The sequence below is a fragment of the Carcharodon carcharias genome, chromosome 7 (assembly GCF_017639515.1).
Source record: "Carcharodon carcharias isolate sCarCar2 chromosome 7, sCarCar2.pri, whole genome shotgun sequence".
NCBI classification, from domain to species: domain Eukaryota; kingdom Metazoa; phylum Chordata; class Chondrichthyes; order Lamniformes; family Lamnidae; genus Carcharodon; species Carcharodon carcharias.
This window is the reverse complement of record NC_054473.1, coordinates 163,663,851-163,672,655: the sequence shown is the minus strand read 5'-3', so window position 1 is coordinate 163,672,655 and position 8,805 is coordinate 163,663,851. Positions and strand designations below refer to the sequence as shown.

The window sequence follows — 8,805 nt, the reverse complement described above, 5'->3', positions numbered from 1 at the left end:
TGCTGAAGTTTGGGAGGGAGCAGGGAGGCCACATCCGCCCAATGACCTGGTTATAGGGACCAAGAAGAGACTGTTGCTGTCCCCTGGTGGGCCAGATGACACCTCAGGGGTACAAGGTGGGTCAGGGTGGGGTACCACCAGAAGGGCGGTACCCTCACCGACCCCTGAGGGGCCCTGCTCAGGGGACTGCAGAGAGGGAACAGGGTTAACAGGGGTGATAGGGGTTTGGGTTTGGCACCCCACCCCCCCCCCCCCCCCCCCCCCGCCCCGCCCCGCCCCCCCAAGAGGGCAGAGTGAGGACTTGCGGAGCGGAGACGCCACCACCTATTCACCGGGGGAGGGGACACATCCAACCTCACTAGCTGGAATGTCCTCCCCCTCCGAGGGGGTGACGTTTCTTCTGGGGTAGGTTGGGGGCTGGGGAGACCCCCGTCTGCGAGGCCCCCGCTGCCTCGTTCAGCCCTCTGGGAAGCACCGCACTCTGGGGTTTGGGCAAGTCCACCCCCCTTTCAATGAGTGCACCGGCTCAGGGTCACGCACTTCAGTGCCGCTGGACCCAGGAACCCGGGTGGGGACGCCGCCGGGCCCAGCACGTGGCACCGAGGCACACACAGGCCCGGAAGCACGTGCATTCGTGATGCCAGGGCCAGTGTCTTCAGGGGGGATTGTTTGGTGGTCTTGGGTTGGGGGGCGGGTCTGGGGAGTCTCGGGGGTCCCCCCCAGGTGGCAGGTCTTTCTCCGCGCCTTCTTACGGCATGGAGGCTACCCCCACCCCCCCGCCGCACCCCCCCCCCCCCCCCCCCCCCCCCCCCCCGCCGGCCAGCAGCACCTCCCCTTGCAGGGTGGAAGACGGAGTGGTGGCGGTGGGGTGGAGGAGCGGCGGCACCAGCTGTGGCCGCCTGGATGGTGCCCACGGCCTCGGAGGCAGGGCAGTTCTTCCTCACATGTCCCACCCCCTTGCAGGCATGGCACTGCACGCCACCCGCGGTCCAGAAGACCCGCCACCTGGAGGCCCCCTGGAACTCCATGTTAAAGGCCCCCTCCACGCACTCCTCCTGGGCCAGGCGGACAAAAACCTGACACCGGGAGGAGTACACATGGCGGAGGGCTGCGGCTGAGCGGGATTGGGGCAACCACTGACCTAACCCCGCTCCTAGTTGATGGAGGTGGGGGAGGAGGAGCCGACTGGGGACAAAGGGCAGGACATTGGAAATTGTAATCCTCTGGGCGGTGGCCTCCAAAGGGTTCACTGCCAGAAAGGTCCCACCCACAGTGAGCCCCTTTTCAGGGGCCAGTCACACCGCCCGCTCGCTTGGCCATACATTTTCGAGGTGGCAACTATGGCCAAGGGGCCGACGACCCCAGCCATAGCCCTGGCGCACGCCTCGATGATCACGTCGGGGTGGGGTGTAGCTTTTCACCCCAAGTTGTTCCGTCAATAAACGAAAGGGTGTCGGGGCTGCAGGAGCAGTAGCAGGAGCTGAGGAGGCCACTGCCCTTGCTTAGGTGGCTTTGGAAGGCCCCGCCACCGGTGACAAACGTGTTGCCATTTGGTAGTGAAGCTACACCCACCCCGAGAAAAAGATATTGACTGAAATGATCTACCCCACCAGCTGTTCAAAGAGGGAGATGGACAGGCAGAGAGAGGAGAGGGCCCAGTAGGAGGTAGAGAAGGTACAGGGTAGAGGCGTGCCAAAGGTGGGGAGGGGGGCGCTGTGAGGGGTCTGGTTGTTTCTTCCGATAGGGAAGGGTGACATCGTCATGAGGCAGCCAGGACTGCCTGGCAAACAGAAGCTGGTCCAGTCGCTCTTCACCAGGCAGCCCCAGCTAGCCTGGGCTCCGAAAACGGGAAGAGGAGGGGTGGGGTGGATACCAGATGACGTGAGGTTAAATTGTAGACCAAACACACCTGTACCCCTCAGTTGTTGTTCCTCCGCTTCTCTCTCCCCCATCACAAACACAATCCAATATAAAACCGGCCCACTCAACTCTCAATGCACACACCTCTGGGCGCCAACACTGGCAAATTCACTCCCTCCTGGTCCGCTCCTCTCCCTGCTCTCTCTTCAATGAAGGCCCGAAAGCCTCAGGCCTTGAGCTGCAGGCCTCCCCTCTCACAGGCTTCGGAGCAGGCAGCTGCAGCAGCAGCACCACACAAGGCAGCCCAGGTCTTCAACGGGCCTTCAGGCCTCAGCTTGCAGGCCACTTAAGAGCTCGTCAGCCAGCAGCAATGCACAGGAAACAGCTCCACTGCAATCCCGGAGCAGTCAAGAATACAGCAACCAAGCAGCCAGCAGCACACCCAGCTCTCCCTACTCTCAACTGCAGCAGCAAACAAACTACAGCTGAGAGCAATTGGGAGAATGACCTTTTGCCGATCTCGCCCCTTCAGGCGTAAACCTTGCTGGGGTGGCCGGTTTTCTTGGGCAGCAGCACAGCCTGGATGTTGGGCAGGACCCTACCCTGGGCTATGGTGACCCCTCGCAGCAGCTTGTTGAGCTCCTCGTCGTTGTGGCTGGTGAGCTGCAGGTGGCGGGGGATGATGCGGGTCTTCTTGTTGTCCCGGGCCGCGTTGCTGGCCAGGTCGAGGATCTCGACTGTCAGGTACTCGAGGACAGCGGCCAGGTAGACGGGCTCAGGCCCCAACCCGCTCAGCGTAGTGACCCTTGCGCAGCAGCCGGTGGATACGGCCAACGGGGAACTGGAGACCGGCTCTGGAGGAGCGAGTCTTGGCCTTGGCACGCCCTTTGCCTCCGGTTTTACCGCGACCAGACATTCTGTTCTCGGCCCTGCTGAAAATCTTCACCGATGTTGGATGAGCACAGCCTGGGCACGGGTTTTAATCACTTGTACATAATGTTCATTATTGTCAATAAACTCCCAAGAATGTCTCCCTTCCCATGACTCTTTGTCCTGATGAGCAGTGTTCATGTCACTCAGATGTGAAACCTTTCTGCACAAGATAAAAGGCAGGTGTCTCAGTCTAGAGCCTCTTCTCTGTGCTCTGTGCAGCCTCCAGACCACAGTGATAGTCTGGCCTCACAATCCCTGGCAACATTACTGATGCTTGCACCTCAGCAGTGCTGGTCATTGCTGCCATAATGTAGAAGGCAGGCACCACAGAGCTCTCTCATTCTCTCTGTGAGCTCTTAGTACCTTTAAGGTGGGGCTGGCCCCCATCACACCAGCATCTGTGACCAGTGATGCTGTGCACCAGCTCCTGAAGGGCTGAGGTGCTGAAGGCAGACACAGCATCAGATGCATCTAAAGTTTCATGGCTGTGTCTCTGAGATGGCCCTGATCATGGAGCGCAAGTGAGCTGTCCTCGGCCAGACAGGAGTCAGACATTCTCAGAGGTTATGAGAAGATCTATGTCGTGTCCTCACTGCATGTTGTCATCATCCTCTTGCATTCGAGTGACTATAAGGGCTTCCACTGCAACTCCATGACAGGAGCATTCTCTCAGAGGTATTGGCACTAAGATAAGCCAGACTGGAGTCAAACATTCACAACTGCGATGTGAAGATCTATGGGGACACCTCACTGCATGTCGTCATCATCCTCCTCAAATCTGGCAGCTATGAGGGCCTCCCAAGTGCCCCTGCCTCACCTAGCCAGTGCAAGACCCTCATCCCTGTCATCATCACCATCAAGGACCTCCTCACCCTCATCCCCGTCAGCGTCCTCCTCATTGGAGGAGACCTCCAGCTCCTCCACCTCCTTAGCCAGCTCTCTCCCCGTTGCAGCACCAGGTTGTAAAGGCTGCAGCAGACGACAATGATGTGTGACATCCTCTGTGGACTGTATTGCAGGACTCCACCAGACCCGTCCAGGCACCGGAACCACATCTTCAGCATCCCAACGATCTGCTCCACCAAGTTGTGAGCTGCTGCATGAGCCTCATTATAGTGTTGCTCTGCTGCAGTCTGAGGCTGCTGCACGGGTGTCATTAGCCACGGCCTCTGCAGGTCGCCCTTGTCCCCGAGGAGCCAACCCTGCAGCCTCTGTGGACCCTGGAAGACTGCAGGGATCTGAGAGCAATTCAGGATGTAGGCATCGTGCACACACCCTGGAAAACGTGCGCATACTTGCTGGATGCATTTCTGACGGTCACATACCTACTGTACGATCAGTGAGTGGAAGCTCTTGCAGTTGATGCAGTCCACTGAGCATAGCGATGGAGACCTGAGTGCCACATGAATACAGTCAATCACACCTTGGAGCTGTGGGAATCCCGAGATCAGGGTAAATCCAATGGCTCTTGCATCCTGGCTGTCCCGGTCCCGGGCGAAATGCACAAAGCTGTGCACCATGGAGAACAAAGGACAAAGAAAAGTACAGCACAGGAACACGCCCTTCGGCCCTCCAAGCCAATCATATTGCCTGTCAGATTAAAAAATTTTGCACTTCCGGACATCCGTGACCTAATGGATGCTTTTGTGGGTAGTGGATTGTGAAATCCCACAGAGGTCACCTGTGGAGCCCTGAAAGGAGCATGGTGATATCTGCTGCGCACCCGCCATTAATTAAAGGGCCACGTAAGGCCCTTGACTCACCAATCGACACCAATTTTTCAGTGCCCATGCAATCTTCAGGTGCAATGGGCAGGTGAATAGGACACATTGATATAAACCTCATCCATGGGCGGGATAAGAGGGCTCACTGGGGTCTTAAGTGTGCTCTCTCAAGTATTGATTTTTCAAAGCTATTGCCTGTGTGATCTGCAATACTTCAAAACTTGGTCTGGACTCTTAACCTTCAGGTCAGCACTCTGCAGTGAGGAATCATTTTTGGGCCTGCAGCTTTCAGGAAGCCTTCCCTTTGCCTGGAAATGGGAGCTGAACTCTCCACTGGAGGCACCTCCTCTGAGGAGGAAGGGAGGGCCAGAAGGGGGAGGAGGACAGGAGCGCACAGTCAGCCTCCAGGGGAGCCACCTTTGAGAGAACAGGTGCAGGTACGAGGGGCGCAGGGCCAAGAGGTAGTCTAAGGAGGAAGGGGCTGCAGAAGACGCCACTATCCTGTTGCCAGTGTATACAGGTGGTGAAACAGCTACCTCAATATGTGAGGTGCAGTGCCAAATGAGGCTCCATCTCTCAAGGGAAACAGTCAACTATATCTGTCAGATGTTTGGGCCTGAGTTCTCCACTAACTGTGTGGGTGGACACCCCATGCCAGTGGCTCTAAAGGTCACAGCTGCCCTCCACTTCTATGCCACTGGCTCCTTCCAGGGATCAGTGGGTATCTTTGCAGTGTCTCCCAATCAGCTGTCCACACTTGTGTCAAGCAGGTTACAGACGCTCTGTTCAGGCATGCATTGACCTTCATCCACTTCCGTTGGGACCAGGCAAGCCAGGCACAGTGAGCCAGAGGCTTTGCGGCCATTGCTGGCTTCCCCTGTGTCCATGGTGCAATAGACTGTACACATGTGGCCATCAAGATGCCAGCAGGTGAGCCTATTGCCTTTGTCAGCAGGAAGGGCTTCCACTCCATGAACGTGCAGATAGTGTGTGATCACAGGATGCTGATTCTCAAGTCTGTGCAAGGTACCCAGGCAGTCCCCACAATGCTTACGTTCTTAGACACTCCCAGATGCTGAGGCTTGATTGATGGATGGCTGCTGGGTGACAAGGACTTTCCCTCAGAAGGTGGTTCATGATGCCTCTCCGCCATCCAAGAACAGAAGCTGAGCAGCGGTACCACAGGAGCCACATCTCCTCAAGGGCTGTGGTGGAGAACCATCGGTCTTCTCAAAATGTACTTCTGATGCCTGGACCGCTCAGGGGGCACACTCCAGTACCCCCTAGATCATGTGTCGGTAATAGTGGTTGCATGCTGCGCTCTCCACAATCTTGCATTGGAAAGGGGACACAGTGGACGATGAAGTCGTCGATGCAGTGGCTGCAGCTGCACACAATGAGTCCAGCAGTGAGTCCGAGGGTGAGTATGCATAGGGAAATGCTGAGGGGGGTAGACTCAGCAGGGAGGCAGGGACGCCCGGGAGGGTTTAATCCAACAAACCTTCAGCTAGCCCACCACAGATGGACCTTCAGGACAAGCCTGGGCTGTAGGCTCCACACTCGATACCTAAGTGCCAAATCTTCCAGATTAGGAACAGTAACTAAAGGCCTTGCTAATAAAGCTGAATGTCCCATAAAGCACCCCTAACATTTTTTGAAACCAAACACATGCTGAAGAAAAGAGGTACCCTCAGCCATAGTTACATGTCTGAATTTAATATCACAGGCAAAGAAACTTAATGAAATAAACTGACAAGGGTGTTTCAAATCAAAGCAAATCATAAAGACCTCATCTCAGGCCAATACAAAAGCATCAGTGATAAACCCGTGGTGTGCCTAAAGTGCCTTATGTTTACGTTTTCGGGTGCTATGTCTTGGTGCTGCCCCACTGCTGGGAGTGACATCTGAGACAGCCTGCTCACTCTGCTGTTGGCCTCGATGACCTTGGCGGTCGTCCTCTGACCTGTGGAACCTGTGCTGGTCCTGCCTGGGAGGGAGCTGCCAGTTCCACAGCTGGCATCTCCCCAATCGTCGCAGCCTCACTGGATGCAATGGTCACTGAGAGAGGGGCGGAGGAGCTGCTGCCCTCATCCGGAGCGCCCTTAGAGGTGCCCGCAGTGACGCCAGGCAGTTGCTGTGCCGACATGAGGTCACTCCGGACCTCCCTGCTCACCGTGAATGGATGGGCACCGAACTGGGAAACTTGGTGCCCACACTGGCACTGACCAGCTGAGGTCAATGCCAATCTGAGAGCTTGCTGGTCAGAACGAATCCCCAGGAAGCCCTGATTGGTCTCCTGAAGGAGCCTCTCCACGAGAGTCACCACCCTCTCCATGGAGGACGCTTGGCACTCGGACATGAGGCTCATTGCTTCAGCGAACGCTCGCGTAGACTCCTCCATCACGGAGACCAAGTCAAGCATTGCCTCATGTATCTCTCCCAGATGTTCCTGCACACCTGGCCACATTTGCTGCGTTTGCTGTGTCATTAACGACTCCATAGGCACTATCATCAGGCACGACTGAGCATGTGCCTGATCCCCTGCAGTCTTCCAACTACTGGTGCCATGGGCACTCTTTGTCTCTGTCAGCTCCTCCAGCGACTGTGAAGTGCCCTCACCGCTGTGCCCCCGGGACACTGGCTGATGTTCTAATTCCCACCGAGGTGCTAGTATCTGCGCTGGTGCCTGCCTGGCAGAGATGGTGTGACGCTGGTGAGTCTGAGACTTCAGGGCCCTCAGGTGTGAGAGGGGGCCTCTGCTGCTCCTCCTCCTGGCCATGCTCCGCTGATGCTGAAAGGAAGAACAAGGACATTGGATCAGTTAACGTGGAGACAATGTCACTGTGCATCCCTGTCTCCTGGATAATCCTTCCGTAAGCAATGGTGAAGCCCTGTTGCAAACTTCAATCACTGAACATTCAGCACTGCCATGGCTGTTGGGAGAACAATGGTGACCTCACTGCTGGGCAAACATACCTGCCCATGGCACGCCAGCCTCACCGACACCAGTGGACCTGGGAACTTGGCGCCTCTCCAAATCCAGGGCCTCCTGCTCGAAGCGGCTGAGAATGGCTAACTGTGCCTGGCCACCACCAATCCTCACACGCTCTCTGAAAAATGAGAGAAGAGCATGAATTTGTGCAAATTGTACTTGGATTCTCTTCGCGGACGGCCCACCCCAACCAGAGTGGGACATTTCAGGGCTTCAGTGCCTCCTCACCCCACTGCTGCCGAACACTCACACAAAGATGCTAGGCCTGTTTCCCAATGTCCCCCCCACCTTGAACACATGCTGTCAACATCACATTAGACACCACACGGTATATTCTTCCATAGCAAGGAGGCGCAAGCACGTGGAGCGCAGAAGGCAGCAGATGATTTGTTGCCACGCTACCTTGAAGTTCCCCTCCCAGCATCTTATCACCCTGACTTGGACATGTCCTGGAGTTCAAGCACTGCGCCTAGGCGCAGCTCCTCCAGGTTGCCCCCAAAACAGTCATTTGGGTGTCATTGTACCAGATGCTGCGGGTGCAGAACGCATCTCTTCACCACCCTCTCCGGTTGACCTCGGCATGGGCAATACCTTCTGGCCCACCCAGCAAAGGACACATGCCGTCAGTGATTCACTGCAGTCACTGCACTGAAACTTGAGGGGGTGGGGGATGCAGCAGGGGGGAAAGCCGACCTGCTGGGTAAAGTGACCAATGCCAACATTGTCCTCGCCCTTCCAGAGCGCAACAAGCCACCTCCTCCCAGGCACGTTTCGTTATGTGGCGGGGGGGGGCCTCTTCCTCCCATCCTGGGGAACCAGCTCCTCCCACTAGGCTGCCACCTTCTCAAGGCGGGCAGCAATGCAGTCATCAGAAAAATGAGGGGCACACTGGCTCCCCACCCTGCCCTCTGGACTGGCCTGCCCCGATGGCCTACCCTTCGGACTTGCATAATTTCCATTGCCCCTCTACAGAACCCTTTGCCTAGCCCATTATGAGCAGCCTTTCCAAGGCTGCCAGGCCTTCCTTTATATAGACTGCCGGGTCGCCATTGGACCCGGCGGGATGAGCGCACCTGCCACCACCCGCCAACTCCCGCTATGCACAGGAATCATGAAGTACGCTGGGCGGGCCTTAATCGGCCCACCCATGTAAAATGGCGGCATGGACCCGAATGCAAGCGGCGATCAGGTCCACACCCGCCCACGCCTACTCCTGCTCTGCCTCCTCGCCATCCAGAAAATTCTGCTCTAGGTGTCTCCCTTTCAGAGCTGACACAAACTTTTAAGTTTACAAAT

At 56.7% G+C, this 8,805-nt stretch overlaps 1 pseudogene; it reads right to left on the bottom strand.

Moving 5' to 3' along the window:
• Window positions 1-2,388: 2,388 nt before the first annotated feature.
• Window positions 2,389-2,776, bottom strand: LOC121280071 (annotated as a pseudogene).
• Window positions 2,777-8,805: the final 6,029 nt, after the last annotated feature.